Source organism: Molossus molossus, unplaced genomic scaffold, assembly GCF_014108415.1.
Source record: "Molossus molossus isolate mMolMol1 unplaced genomic scaffold, mMolMol1.p scaffold_m16_p_6, whole genome shotgun sequence".
Classification (NCBI taxonomy): Eukaryota; Metazoa; Chordata; class Mammalia; order Chiroptera; family Molossidae; genus Molossus; species Molossus molossus.
In genome coordinates this window covers 101,677,042-101,693,589 of record NW_023425399.1, presented here as the reverse complement: position 1 = coordinate 101,693,589, position 16,548 = coordinate 101,677,042, and the positions used below count along the sequence as shown (strand labels likewise).

Sequence of the window (16,548 nt, the reverse complement as noted above, 5' to 3'; positions counted from 1 at the left end):
AGATTAACTATGACTTGTTATGACTATTAGTGCCTCAGGATTTTAAAGAAGCAATGACCAACATCTGTACTGTTTGTGGTCTGCTGAGGGCTCTAATTTCTACAGAGTAGCTCTAATTTCATTAGTCTTCCTGTGGAGACACGGACTGAAACTGCAGACAGAGGATTTGGTCAGCCACATGCTACCTGCCGTGAAGAAGTTGGGCCAGGACACAGCCCGAGGAAAATTAAGCACACAGAAATAAGACGGTCAGGGCAGTGAGGGGTGAGAGGTTGGATAAGCACTTAAAGAGACGGCAAGTATAACAAAGCAAGAATAAGACCAAAGCATTTGTTTACTAGATTTCTCTTTGTAGCAGCAAAGGATTTGCACCAATAAGAACCTTCCAAAAGCAATCATGACCCATTATATTTATTTTCAATGGACATGTATTGATCCTTGACTTTGTGCAAAGCTTGTGATAACTAAAGGAATACAGCATAAACATCACAGCACCATCTTCAGGATGCAAAAAATAATGTGATAAGCCCTTGGAAGTGCAAGGAGAGTGACAGATAGGATCTGCCACCTGGGTTTAAAGAAAGATTCGTGAAATATTTAACATTAAGTCTTGAAGGGTAAATAGAACTTTACTTGATAGAGAAAGAGAATAAATCAAATTAAGATAACATTGGATCATGGGCACACTGGTATTGTAAATTTGTACGTTGGTAAGAGACAGTACAATGCCCCAGTACAGGCTCTGGTGACAGACAGATTGAAGGCCTACTTTGGACTCCGCCAATACCGGTCAGGGTTCTACTTTTATATGAGCAGGGACAATGACATTTATTTCATAGAGCTGTTATGAGGATTCAATGAGATAATGTGTTTAAAGTGCTTTGCCCATTGCTTGCCACATACAAAGGTCTCAATGTACCACCTCCATTAATAACATTAGCATGACCCTTTAGTAAACTCAACAATTACAATGATCATACACTCAGTAATTCCATTTATGGAAGTCTTCCCAAAGGATTAATCCAAACATTGAAAATTTAACAATAATCGTCTTAGTGAAACAACTGAAAGCAACCTAAGTGTCCAAAATTTGGTAAAAGCCAAGTACAGATTAGAATAGTCACTTGAATGAGGTTCCTTTAGTCCAGATAACTAAAATTACAGTTATAAAATTATGAGTATTTAGGTAAAATACTTATAATGCAATGTTATATGATAAAAGTACTATTCAAAATACATGCATTATAATTACGGTTAACTAAAAATATGCATAGGAAATTATTTTGGAAGACTAGATTGCCCAACATTAATGATAATTAGTTACTGTGATAATATTTTTGGAGATACCTTCTTTTCCTCTTTTCTTAATTCAAAATAGACTTTATAATATGGTTATGCTACATTTGTAATAAATGCAAGTGACACATTTGGAATGTGCTGACTTGTGTCATCTCCCAAACAAGTGAGGTGGTTATGATAACACTGGATGACCCTTATCAGAGATGGGCTGCTAAGAATGGCCTGTGGACCAAATCCATCCAGCTACCTCTGTGCAACCCACGAGATAGGGAGGATTTTTATAAATTTAACTGGCTGGAGGAAAAACCAAATGAAGATTAGTATTTCCTGACCTGCAACAATTATGGAAAAATCAAATTTCAGTGTCCATAAATCCTGTTTTCCTGAAACACAGGGATGTCCATTCACTTACATAATCTAAGGTTGCTTTTGCCCAGTGATGGCAGAGTTAAGTAGTTGCTACAGAGATCATATGGCCTACAAAGCCTAAAACATTTCCACACGCTTTACAGAAAATGTTTGATGACCCTTGCTGGAGGATCACTTTAAGTAAAAACTGGTAGCTCTGGCCAGTTTGGCTCAGTGATTCGAGTGTTGGCCTGCACACTGAAGGGTCGTGGGTTCAATTTCCAGTGAGGAGCATGTACCTGGGTTTTGCGTTTGATCCCTAGCCCTGGTCAGGAGGGAGGCAACCAATTGATGTATCTCTCCCACATAGATGTGTACGTGTGTGTGTGTGTGTGTGTGTGTGTGTGTGTCTTCCTCCCTCCTTTCCACCTATTTAAAATCAATGGAAAGTGCTCACTTCAGCAGCACATATACTAAAATTGGAACGATACAGAGAAGATTAGCATGGCCCCTGCACAAGGATGACACACAAATTCGTGAAGCATTCCATATTTTTTTCATGAATTGGAAGAATTAACATCATTAAAATGTCCATACTACCCAAAGAAATCTATAGATTCAATGCAATCCCCATCAAAATACCAATGACATATTTCACAGAACTAGAACAAATACTTCAAAAGTTCATATGGAACCAAAAAAGACCCCAAATAGCCACAGCAATCTTGAAAAAGAAGAACAAAGTTGGAGGGATCACATCACCAGATTTCAGGTTATACTACAAAGCCACTGTGATCAAAACAGACTGGTACTGGCACAAGAACAGGCAGACAGATGAATGGAACAGAATAGAGAACCCAGAAATGGACCCAAGGCAATATGCTCAGTTAATATTTGACAAAGGTGGCAAGAGCATACAGTGGAGTAAAGACAGCCTCTTTAATAAATGGTGTTGGGAAAATTGGACAGCTACATGCAAAAAAATGAAACTAGACCATCAACTTATACCCTACACAAGAATAAACTCAAAATGGATAAAAGACTTAAATGTGACTCATGAGGCAACAAAATTTCAGACGTCATACGCAGCAGAATTTTCACTGATACATCACCTAAGGCAACAGAAACAAAAGAGAAACTGAACACATGGGACTACATCAAACTCAAAAGCTTCTGCACAGCAAAAGACACTACCCACAAAATAGAAAGGCAACCTACTCGATGGGAGAGCACAATTGCCAATGATAGATCAGATAAGGGGTTAATTTCCAATATATATAGAGTGCTCATACAGCTCAACAAAAGGAAGACAAAGAACCCAATTAAAAAATGGGCAGCCCTGGCCGGTTTGGCTAGCGGTTAGAGCATCGGCCTGCGGTCCTGAGAGACCCGGGTTCGGTTCCCGCTAAGGGCATGTATCTCGGTTGCAGTTTGTCCCCGGCCCTGGTCGGTTGTGCGGGTGGCAGCCACTCGATGTGTTCTTTTCACGTCGATGTTTCTCTCTCTCTCTCTGTTCCTCTCTCTCCCTCCCACTCTACCTGAACACAAAAAATGGAAAAATGTCCTCAAATGAGGATAAAAAAAAAAAAAAAATGGGCAGAGGAACTAAATAGACACATCTCCAAACAGGACACACAAATGGCTAAGAGACATATGAAGAAATGCACAACATCACAAATCATCAGAGAGATGCAAATTAAAACAACAATGAGGTATCACCTCACACCTGTCAGAATGGCCGCCATCAACAAATCATCAAACAACAAGTGTTGGCGAGGGTGTGGAGAAAAGGGGACTCTAGTACCCTGCTGGTGGGAATGCAGACTGGTGCAGCCACTATGAAAACAATATGGTGTTACCTCAAAAAATTAAAAATTAAACTGCCATTTGACCCAGTAATCCCACTTCTAGGAATATACCCTAAGAAGCCTGAAACATCAATCAGAAAGAATATATGTACCCCCCATGTTCATAGCAGCACTATTTACAATAGCTAAGATCTGGAAACAGCCCAAATGTCCATCAGTAGACAAATGGATAAAACAGCAGTGGTACATATACACAATGGAGTACTATGCAGCTGTAAGAAAGAAAGATCTCTTAATCTTTGAGACGACATGGAGGGACCTGGGGAGTATTATTCTAAGCAAAACAAGCCAATCAGAGAAAGACAAATATCACATGATCTCACTTATTTGTGGAATATAATGAACATGACAGTCCGAGGAACGGGGTAGTCCCAGAGACATAGAAGTGGGGTACAGACTGAGAATCCCCAGAAGACGGGGTTGGGGGGGAGAGATAAACCGCAGAACTTATATGCATGGATGCATGACCAATGCACATGGACAACAAAGCTGGAGACAGGGTGCAGAGGGAGGGGGAGGGGATATCAGTGGGGGAAAAAGGAGAAACATCTGTAACAAAAATTAATTAATTAATTAATTAATTTTAAAAAATAAAAAATAAAATCAATGGGAAAATATCCTTGGGTTAAGGATTAACAAAACATAAAAACAAACAAACAAAAACGTAGCAGTTGCACACACCTAGTTGAATCTGTAGGTTCCTTCTAGCCCAGAAGTCCTTACTCTCTGATGGCCGTCTGTATCCAAGCAGCAGATGAGAAACCAAAGACTTTAAAACAGCAATACAAATCAGACAGCCAAAGAACCCCAAGTGGCCAGGACAAGGAAACTGGCCTACAAATGGCTACAAATAAGAGGGAATACAATAAAAGTTAGAGAATGAAGAGCAAAAATAGACCTTGATTCTGAAGCTTTCTCTGTCCATTCTTCCTCCCTTTGTATTCTTTTTTTTTTTTATCCTCACCCGAGGATATTTTTCCATTCTTTGTACAGATAGAGCGGGAGGGAGAGAGAGGAAGGGAGAGAGAGAGAGAAACATCGACGTGAAGGGACACATCGAGTGGCTGCCACCCGCACGTCCAACTGCAACCGAGGTACATGCCCTTGGCGGGAACCGAACCCGGGTCTCTCCGGACCGCAGGCCAACGCTCTAACCGCTGAGCCAAACTGGCCAGGGCTCCCTTTGTATTCTTAAAGGAGCTTAGGATGGGCAGTTCTTGTTTGAATCAAATGGAAATGTTATTTTTTTAAGTCAAAATCCAATGAATCTCGGTAATTTCATACGGTGTAAGTAAGTCAACTTTGGGGACAAAACTGCAAAAGCAATTTCTGACAAATGCAATCTGGCCACACTAACTCCCGATTTAGAAATGGATTAAATTATTTCATATCAGCAAATTTTAATGGAAGTTGGGTGCTCTAGTTGAAAATGTTTAAAAAGTTTTATATTCCAAAGCTTAGAGCAGATACTTTCTTTGACATTTGAAGGACTTATATATGCATTTTACTTGATTTTCATTGATTATAACTTTCCATCTCACAAGTAGTTCAATGTGAATTTGGTTATTTAAAAGTTCACTTGATGGACTGGTTGAAAAACGAAACTATTTTGGTCACAAGAGAAAAGAAATTTATTTCCCTTTTTCAAAACTAACTTAATATGGGGGATCTGTCCTTTAGGTCTAGACATAGGAATAAGGGAAGAGGGTGAGATAAATGTGCACTATTTCTAAAATGCTAGCAATGTATACTATAAGTCAAGAAAAGGTGAGAAATTTTGAATTGTAATTGAAGTAGAGCCTTAGAAAGATTAATTTTTGTTCAGAATAGTCACAAAAGTATATGATATTGAACAGGACATTAAGCCATCTCCTTTGCTGTTGAAGGGGTTCAGAACAGGCCTCCCCAACAGGTGCATGGACTATTTGGCATGTGGATTATTTTGAGCTGAAGGCCATCGAGACCTCGTGGGTGTAAGAGAAACTTTTACATCTCCCATAAAAATTTAAATTGGGGATCTTGCACATAATAAGAGTTATTACCAGAAATAAATGTTATGACCTTTCTGTATAGCAGGGAGAATATCTAATTACTGAACACCTGCTCTTCCTATCGTCTGTGACATACCCTCCCCTCTTCCGAAGCCCCAGGCCCCTGTCTCATTCCCTGGCTTGATACTGCATATATACCTCATTTTACCTTTCTGCCTTTGAACCACTCATGCATGTGGAGTTCTCATACGTACAAAATTAAATTTGATTTTCTCCTGTTAATCTGTCTCATGCCAATTTAATTATTAGTCTAGCCAAAAGGAACCTTGAAGGGTAGAGGAAAAAATTTCCTCCCCAACACTGCAAATCATTTTTAATAATTCTTGATCTAAAACCTAGGACTATGTTCATAATTATGTGGACGTACAGTGAATAGCTGGAACTGTGTGCAACACATAAAACATGAACCTATCCTAGTTAAGAAGAAATTAACTTTGTAAAATAGGGACAAACAAAACCATTTAACTGAGCTTAAATCATTCCATTTGTTGCAAATGTGGCTCCGTTTGAAACTTTCACTAAGTAACAGGTGTGCAGAATAATTTGGTGAAATGCTCCTTTAGCCCCTGAGGATTCAAGTGATCCATGGGCTTGTTACCTCTGACTTGTTTTCCCTCTGGGGTAAGAGTTTGTTCTTGCTGTATTCTCTCTGCATCTCCTACAAACTCACAGCATACATCCCTGAGATTACTTCTGGTAAAAATAATAGTAAAAACTGTCACCAAAAAACAAGTAGTAGTAAAAACAAACTGTTTTCCTCAAAGAAAAATGTGAATCTTCCCATTCAAATATCTTATCAATGTCTTAGCAGATACATAATAATTTGTATTAATTTCAAGTTGATGTTAATTTTATTGTTAAAGAATTAAATGTACACATTAAATGAATGGGGATCAATATGGATTTTATCAACAAAGGAAATGCCTATCGTTTGTATGTGCAAAAGACTTATATAAACTTTTTTGTGAGTCAAATGTTATCAAAATACTAATGGGTCTCAAAATACTATTACCACTGTGTTTATATTTTTCACTACTGGCCAAATTATAATAATTGGATAGGTGAATCAAACCTAAGCATGAGAGTCAATGGCCCCGTTTCAATACAGAATTTAGAAAAATGACATCCAGTCATTTTGTTTCATTAGTCCACTATCACCACCTTCCATTACCACCCTCTCACCCAACTAAACGCACACGCACACCCCAACTTTAATGTACTGGATAAAACATGCAAAACAAATTCTCAGAAGTCTTCATAGATATCCAGGACTAGAGAGAATTATGTTAGATATCATTGTGAAAATGTTGTCTATTGATTTCTGTATATTTCTTGTTGTTGATCCTCTTTTTATTTTTTTAAATGGAAAGGTTTCGGTCCATTTCACATACCGCAGAAAACCACCATTTGTTTATAGCCAAGAAAATCTGTTTGCTCTACTGGGCCCTACAACAAATTACTCATTTGAGGACCTACCAATAATAGATGACTGTGACTTTCTACCCTCTCTCTTGAAAAGTCTATTTCTCCAAATCACTGATTAGAGAATAAATATTAAGTATTTTTGAAGGAGGAAAAACTTGAAAATTCTAATGCCTGCCTGAAATAAGGGAGAACCTTAAGTGTTCATTTCGAGCAGGAACCTAGCTTGTCAGGCAGAGCATGTGCCACGCTCCATGCTCTGGCACTGATGGCACTGGGCCTGGATTTCCAAGTTCAAAATAATAATTGCATTTGGACACATTTCTTTCATCAAGTGTATAAAAATTTCTTCATCTGTATTCCACTTGGCCCCAAATATGTGAGCTGGCTTATTTTTATAAATTTGTGAATTCAACCATAAATGTAATCAAGGAACAAGAGCCCATAGAAATCTATAGCCCTGGCTGGGTCTTTCCAAAGTGATTTGAAGTCCTGAGCTCTGCTTTGTGTGTGCGATTCAGCCCAGTGTGGCTGATCTGCATGTAAATAAGCCTGCACTTCAGTTTGCAGAGACAGAAGAATATCCTGCTGCTCCTTTGCCCATTGGCTCAGTGTGTACAGAATACAACAGGCTTGACTTTTTGCAAAATGTAGCTTTGATTGAAAACAACTACGACACCACCAAAACCCATTTCTGAATGGCACACCAGATTTTAAAATATGATGTAGCTAAAGTGGAAGAAAAACACCTTTTGAGTTTGTGTTCTACACACAATTAGTTTTTATATGACTTGGGTTGGCATACGCAAGCTCTGATTCTCCAGAGAGTGCACTATGCAGCTGGCAGACTTTTGTTTTGAATATTAAAAATCTTATACAGAAACAAAGTTCAACCATTTAAAAGTAATATCATCTTTTAAAGTCACTAAGAAATAGAAGGGTTTTCATTAAAAAATGGGTAAAATTTAGAAATAACACATTGCCAAGATTCAATACAAATGCTACTGACTGGTCCTACCAATGCCTACAGATGTATATTGCGCAGAAGTTATGACTCCAGAGGGGCACAGGGTACCACTTCCCAGGGGCTGTCTAGTTGTCTTTCTTTCCTTAATTAACCATTTTAATCCTATCTTCATGTCCACCATTTTAGTTTTCAAAAGAAGAAAACACACTGTAAACTTCTATTTGATACTTCAAGAAAATGAAAACTTCAGAAAATTAAGAAATGTAGAGCAATAGAGAGAACGTGACTCTACTACAGTAAAGGTACAATCAAAACATCATTGGCAAGATTTAGTTAAGATTACATTAAAAAGTGAAAAAACTAAGAAAACATGGCTCAAAATTTTACCAATTATAAACAAACAAACGAAAATTTCAAAAGACTCTGACTAGTCAACATTGTATTAACGGAAAAGAACAAAGTTGCAGGACAGATACTACCTAACTTGACTTCATGACTTACTACAAAGCTACAGTAATCAAGACCGTGTACTATTGTGAAAGAATAGACAAATAGATCACTGGACTAGAACAGAGAGCCAGAAACAGCCCCATAAATACAGTTAACCGACCTTTGACAAAGAAGCAAAGGCAATACGATAGAGCAAAGATAGTCTTTTCAACAGTTTTGAAAAACTAGACACCCACATGCAAAACAATGAGCCTAGACACAGAGTTCACATCAGCCTAAAAAATTAACCCCAAATTAATCACAGACCTCAAAATAAAGTGCAAAGTTCTGAATGCTACAAAATAAGGTAGGAGAAAACCTAGGCAAGTTTGGGTCTGATGATGGCTTTTTAGATACAACACCGAAAACATGATCTATGAAATTACTGATGAGATTCCTTAAAATTAAAAACTTCTGCTTTGTGAAAACCAATATCAAAAGAATGATAAGACACACTACTACCTGGATGAAAAGATGTACAAAAGATATATATGATAAAGAACCCTTAAAATTCAATAAGAAAGTAAAACAACTTGATTTAAAAATGAGGCAAATAGCCCTGGCCAGTTTGGCTCAGCGGTTAGAGCGTCGGCCTGCGGTCCGGAGAGACCCGGGTTCGGTTCCCGCTAAGGGCACGTACTTCGGTTGCAGTTTGTCCCCGGCCCTGGTTGGTCGTGTGGGTGGCAGCCACTTGATGTGTCTCTTCACGTCGATGTTTCTCTCTCTCTCCTTCCTCTCTCTCCCTCCCACTCTATCTGTACAAAAAATGGAAAAATATCCTCGGGTGAGGATAAAAAAAAAAAAAAATGAGGCAAACACCTTAACAGACATCTCATCAAAGAAGATATACAGAAGGCAAATAATCGTATGAAAAGATGTTCCACGCCATTTCTCATCAGGGAAATACAAATTAAAACAACAGTGAAATACCACTACACACCTAGTAGAGTGGCCAAAATCCAAAACACTGACACCACCAAGTGATGTGGAACAAGAGGAACTCTCATTCCCTGCTGGTCAGAATGCAAAATGGTACAGCCACTTTGGATGACAGTCTGGTGATTTCTTACAGAATTCAACACACTCTTATCATACAACCTGGAAATCTCATTCCTTGGTATTTATCCAAAAGAGGTGAAAACATATATCCATACAAAATACCTGCACATGAATGTTTACAGCAGCTTTGTTCATGATTGTCCAAATTTTAAAGCCACCAAGATGTTCTTCAGTAGCTGAATGGATACATAGACTATGGTATATCTAGATAATGGAATGTTATTCTTCACTAAAAATAAGTGAGCTATCGAGCCATAAAAAACATAGAAAAACCTTGATTGCATATTACTAAGTGAAAGATGCTAATATGAAAAGGCTACATACTCTATGATCCCAACTCTAAGACAGTCTAGAAGAGGCAAAACTAGGGCTGCAGTGAAAAATTAGTGGTTGCTAGGAGTTGGATGTGGAGGGATGTGTGGGCAGGACATAGAAGATTTTGATGGCAGTAAAAATACTCTGTATGATACCATAATGATGACCACATGTCATTATACCTCTGTTCAAACTCACAACATGTTCAACACCTAAAGTGAACCCTAATGGACTTTGGGTGATTATGACGATGACCAGAGATTCATCAGTATTAACACATATGCCACCCTGGTGGGTGATGTTGATAACGGGGGAGGCTGTGCCTGAGGGGAGCAGGGAGCCTATGGGAAGTCTCTGCACCTTCCTCTCAATCTTGCTGTGAACATAAAACTGCTCCAAAAAAATCTTCACAAAGAAAGAAAAAAAGAAAACAACATGTTTAATTCAATTGTTAGTTTAACACCTGGAATTTACTCTTAGTTTGTTGTTAGGGGAAGAGAGGCATCTACTATTTCTAAATGAGATGCATGTTTTGATAAAAATAAAGGTGTCTGTTTTGATCATTCTAAAAATAATCCACAAACCAAACTTTTCTTGTTATAACATGTATCCCTCTGACATAGGTCAGCTTTTAGAATAATAGGATCTATGGTATGTAAATTATATCTCAATAAAGTTGTCAATAAGAAATAAGTAGCCCTGGCCGGTTTGGCTCATCAGTTAGAGTGTAGGCCTGCGGTCCAGAGAGACCCGGGTTCGGTTCCTGCTAAGGGCATGTACCTCGGTTGTGGTTTGTCCCCGGCCCTGGCTGGGTCGTGCAGGAGGCAGCCACTCGATGTGTCCTTTTCACATCGATGTTTCTCTCTCTCCATCCCACTCTATCTGAACAAAAAGTGGAAAGATGTCCTCAGGTGAGGATATAAATAAGTAAATAAATAAATAAGTAGCCCTGGCTGGTGTGGTTCAGTTGGCTGCAGTGTCATCCTGCAGGGTCGTGGGTTTGGTTCCCGGTCAGGACACATACCTAGATTGTGGATTCCATCCCTGGTGTGTATCGGAGGCAACCGAATGATATTTCTCTCTCCCATCAATGTTTCTGTCTCTCTCTCCCTCTCCCTTTCTCTCTCTGTAATATCAAGGAATGAAGAATAATAGTATATGTTTTTTGGGGTTCTTTTTTTTTGGAAATATGGATCAGGGTAATAAAAACCATTATGTAGTGTCAAGTCTATGAGATTTCTGAAAGGGAAGTGAATAGGGGAAAATATGTTTTATAAATTATTGTATTAATCATTAAAATACTCTAAGCCTCTCACTAGTGTTGAAATGGCATTGATAAATTATGTCTAACTACGTAAAAATGAGTCTTACATATTTTGTAGTTTATTTACTGAGCAGCCTCTGAATAAAAGATTTCAACCCACTGAATTTCCATGCCATATAAATATTTTAAAAACAATAAAATATACTTCTTTAACCTTTTCTTTTATATTGTTCTCAAAAGCACATGCAGGAATGTGTTCTTTGGTGGTTTCAGTTTAATTTTTAAAATGTATTTTAATGAAATTTTTTAAATCAATGGAGCCCTGAAAACTAATTTAAAAGAAAACCTCTCAAAATACTGATCCAGCATATTTTTGATTCCATAAATCAGTCATGAGCAAGAATCCAAGTCAAAGGGGATACTTTTTAAGGGATTTTTAAAAATGAAATTCAACATTCTAATTTCAATTTTTGAAATTAAGTGACAAGTCACATAAGTAATAATGACAAGTAATACGCACAGTTACCCAACTGGATGCTAGAAGCTCAAAGAGCTTCAAGGTAGTACAAACAGAGCGGGTCCCCACATTTCGTTGCTTTATTCTGTTTTCACTGCCCAGTGATTTTCTGAATGTGACTAAAATCCAGTTCTCCCAGAAGAACCCTGTCAATGCGGAATCTATAACAGGGAGTGAAATAGATTGTCTTCCCATGTTCAAGGCTGCCCCTCTAGAATCGAATAAGCATGTCTGGAGTTCCGTATCCTCATCAGAGGAGAGCTGAAACCTCACAGTGTATAGAGGACACTCATCGACACATTACACTGTTCAGAGAGCCCCCAACACACGCACGAGGCAGCAGCGCCGTAGTCGATAATCAAGTCGGACCTGGGTTCAAATTCACAATCTGGGTGACTGGCGAGTTATTTTACCACCTTGAACTTCATTTTCTTCAACTGTACCACAAAACCTCTCTCATCAGTGTTGTGAAGATTGAATGTGGAAAACATGAATAGACGTTTTAGGAGACTGAGCATCCACTTGATGTTCATTTTGATGGATTTTAAAAAGTATTATGCAAGGAGTTGATTGCGGTAGGAAAATGAGTTATTAGTAGAAAGCTAATGCAATTTTCCTTCCTTGAAACTCAACTGTATCATTATGTTCCAAAAAATTTTCGGCTACATTTTTGGTATAACACTGCCGAGATAGAAGACAAGGTTTTACTTATTTCAGGAAGATTTTTTCATGAGTGGCTTCTAAACGCAGGCACGAGTCACTCAGCGCAGGTTCAAAGGAATAGTGAAAAGTATCCAGTGTCCCATCAGACCAGTATCCAGGCTGCGATGAAACCGGTGTTTTCTTCTTTTTTCCCACCTTGAAACAGTTCTCATTTCCTGGCAGATCAGGAAGACGAACACATTCAAGAGAGTTTTCTGTAATTCAAACTACACATTGCCAAACAACTGCAATGTCTCTAGTAACTGGTCTTTGGCTGATTGCCCATTTTTCTCATTTCTTTTCAGATTCATTATCTTAGAGGTTCTACTACATACACAGACATTCAGTGAAGTCCAACAGGGTCACTGGTTTGCAGGAAAAAAATGGAGAAAATGGACATATATTCATCCTGTCAGTATAAATGCTTAGAATTAAGACTGAGGATCTAAACATCATGAGGAGAATTTTTTTTTTCTTCCTCTTTGAGAGCAACTTCATCAAGCATTTGTGCTGCCAAAAGGCAGACCAGTTAGCCCAGATTGTGAAGTCCTTAATATCAGAGTGGACATGTTTTCTGAGTTGCTGTATTTAATATTTAAGTAGGAGGACAGAGAAGTTAAACTCGAAGCTGGTGGCTGCTTGAGGTGTACACGTCTCACTCTGAAACCTGGGCCCACGTGGCGACAATCCTGTTGTGTCTCTCTGACCAGGTCTGAAAGCACCCAGAGGTTTAAAACTTGCTGATTGCTAAATTATCTGATTCCACCTAACCTCCAAACTACTTTGAAGATAAAGAATGGTCTTTTATTATCCCTGCAGAATCCAGAGAAGGGAGAAAATGCTAACTGTGGGCTCTGGGTATCTGTCCACACATCTAATACAGGTGTTATTGACATGACAAAGAAGCCATGTTAAATCAGCTAAGAAATCAGGGAGCTAAAAGTCACCTCATTTTATTCCAGAATTACTTTTTGTTGTTTTATTTTATTTTATTTTATTTTTCACTTTCTGTCCTGCCCCTAAATTATTTGAAAAGTTGGGGCCGTGGCTAGGAGAACAGAAAGAAAGCAAAAAATATGGAGGGGGAATAATCAGACACACACACACACACACACACACACACACACACACACACACACAAATGTGCTAGAGCACATCTAGAAGAACGTTTTAATCATTTAATTTTTTCTCTTCCTAATTCAGGTAAGCATAAGAGTGCATCTCTTCTGTATAATAATGTGAATTGTGATTACAGCACCCAAAGGAAAAATGGTTCCAAATTTTCATTCAAATAAGAATGATTTGTGTGTGTGTGTGTGTGAAATATAAGCATATCTCAACATTTACATTAGTAGTTTACAGCTAAGTATGGACTATTTCCTAGAAGAAATGTTTCCAGAATTTCCAGTGCTGATGTTCTTAAAGTCCCATCTAGAAATAAATTACCAAATGCATATACAAGTAAAACAAGAATTTTGCTTCCTATAGTGGTGACCTAGATAATTCAGAACTATCTTCCCATTGAGCGCTTCTAGGGAAAAAAGGATAAACAATTTTTAAAAGTCTGCTTGATAGCACTGGAGAAATGAACAGACTGAAGAATTTTGGGGAAATGGGAATTAAAGAGGCAAAGGGAAGTGATTCTGGAGTTTAGGACCCATTTTACTCCATGAGAACTTGCTTATTTCAATGGGGAGCAACGAAGAGGTCCTGAGCATGATCCTGCCTTGGACAGCCTTGCTGGATTTGTGTCTAGGACCACAGAGCAGGTTGTTGAGAGAGTCCCGGTAAACCTTACTAATTTTGGAGTCTCTCTCTGTATTATGCCCAATGACTCAGAGTAAACCAGAAGTATGCATTTGAAGATCAGCTGTAGCCTCAGTCTCAGCTGGAGATGTTATGGCAGAAGCAATGTGAATTGTCTTTGGAGAAAGATAACATCTTCTTAGGTCTCAGTTTGCTTTCTTAAACATTTTTGCAGCTCTGTTTAGCACACAATAAAAGCTCTCATAAAAGTAGGAATAGAAAAAAAAGTCCTTTAATTAATAAAAGTTATTTATTAAAAGCCTGCAAGACACACTATACTGCTGGTTAAATGTTAAAAGCTTTTACTTGCTATTGAAACAAGGCAACAATCCCCACTACTGTCGTACCTACACAACACTGCACTGCAGTTACTGGATCTTGCATTGTGGGCGTTTGGTGTTGGTGGGGTTGTTCGGTGCATTGTGGGTGTTTAGCAGCAAACCTGGCCTCTCCCACTAGGTACAGGTAGCACTCTAGCACATTATCACATCTCCCCTGGGGGCAAATGTCCTGGGTGGAAAAGCAGTGCTCTCCTAGAGGGTCCAGCTAGTAAAATAGGGCAAAAGACAGAAACGAAAGAAGGAAGGACTGAAGGGGAAAAGTAAGAGAGAAAGGGAAGGAGGGAGGGACAGAGTGTGGGAGAGAGAGAGTATGGGAGAGAGAGGGAGGCTGGAAACTCTAGAATAAATCTAATGCAAAATACTTCTTCATAGAAAACTATGAAATATTAGGAAAGCTAAAGAGGATCTAGTAAATATTCAAGTTTTAGAATATCTACGTATTCAATATTGCAAAGAATCAGCATACTAGATATTGTATCAAGTACTATGCTTCTTAAATTATTAGGGGGTTATATCCCAACAAACTCACTGATAAGTTAAAAATATCATAAGTTGTAAATGCATCTAAGCCTGGCTGCTGTGGCTCAGTGGACTGAGCATCAGCCCATGGACTGAGAGGTTGTGGTTTGATTCCTGGTCAGGGCACATGCCTGGGTTGCAGGCTCGATCCCCAGTGGGGGTGTGCAGGAGGCAGGCAATTGATGTTTTTAACATCGATGTTTCTATCTATCTCTGCCTTCCTCTCTTTCTAAAAACATCCTTAAATACATATTTTAAAAAATAAATAAGTGAAAATGCATTTAATACACCTAGTCTGCCAAGCATTATAGCGTAGCCTGGCCCACCTTCAATGAGTTCAGAACACTTACATTAGCCTCTAGTTGAGAAAAGGAATCTTGCTACCACTGCCCAGTATCACGAGAGAGTATCACACTACAAATCCCTAGCCTGAGGAAAGATCAAAATTCAAAATTCGAAGTATCATTTCTACTGAATGTGTATTGCTTTTGCATCACTAAACAGTCAAAAATAACTAAGTCAAACCATCATGAGTCAGGGACCATGATGAAATGGAATATCAGAATACTGAATATTGTAAAGTATTAAAATACACAATGATGTGTCCTCGAATATCATGTGTCCTCAAACTGATCAAGAGATTCAATACACAAAGACAACCAATATATGTAAAAAATGTACAAAGGCTCTGAATAGGCATTTTACGAATGAGGATCCCCAAATGGTCAATAAATATTTAAATGGTCAATAAATATAATACTCCATAGTTATCAATGAAATGCAGACTGAAACTACAATGAACATAAACTAATACCCACCCATAAGAAAGGCTAAAATTAAAATGACTTAAAGTGTTTACAAGAATGCAGACTAATAGCAATTCTCAAAAACACTGTGTGAGAGTATAAATCGGTAAAATCATTTTGGCAAAGATGTCGACGTTATCTACTGAAGCTGAAAATGTGCAATTCCATATCTAGACATATACCCAACAGAAAACATGTACTTACGAACCAAGAGATTGAAGTCTGAGTATGTTCGGACCAGCATAATGGTCACAAATTAGAAACAATCCACGTATCAATCATCCTCAGTACGATGAATACGTAAATTGGCACACTGATACCATGCAACATGAGCAGCAATAAAATGAGCCAACTACAGCTATGCACACTCATGGCTGACTCTCAAACGTAATGCCCAGAGAAGAGGCTAGACACAAAAGATACATATTGTGTGATTCCACTTCCACATAGCTCAAACACAGGAACGACTAGATTGGACTGTTTGGATATGCTTGCTTAGGAACTACACTCCCGAGAACAGTGAGCGTTTTCAATGCAATGCAGGATCGTGTCTCTCTTTGGTGGGAAGCAGGTAAGTGATTAGGAAGGTCATGATGGGCTCCTGGGGCAGCTGGCAATGTTCTGTATCTTGATCCAAGGGTGTGTGTGTGTACATTGTCCTGCATAAACCTTTATTTCATAATAAAAATGATACAAAAGAAAGCAAATAAATAAAAAGCCATTGCTATAAATTTAAATTTTTAAATCTCTGAAAAATACTTTGAATTTTACACTA

The 16,548-nt window shown here is 38.4% G+C and overlaps 1 protein-coding gene and 1 non-coding gene across 3 annotated transcripts in view; one reads left to right on the top strand and one right to left on the bottom strand.

The window, feature by feature from the left end:
• The window catches only part of DCC (DCC netrin 1 receptor), a 1,071,808-nt gene that overhangs the window by 351,067 nt on the left and 704,193 nt on the right, over positions 1 to 16,548 (bottom strand). The window lies entirely within an intron of this gene.
• On the top strand, positions 2,097 to 2,203 carry LOC118619518. The gene has a single exon (XR_004957277.1). It is a non-coding gene; the product is annotated as a U6 spliceosomal RNA (small nuclear RNA).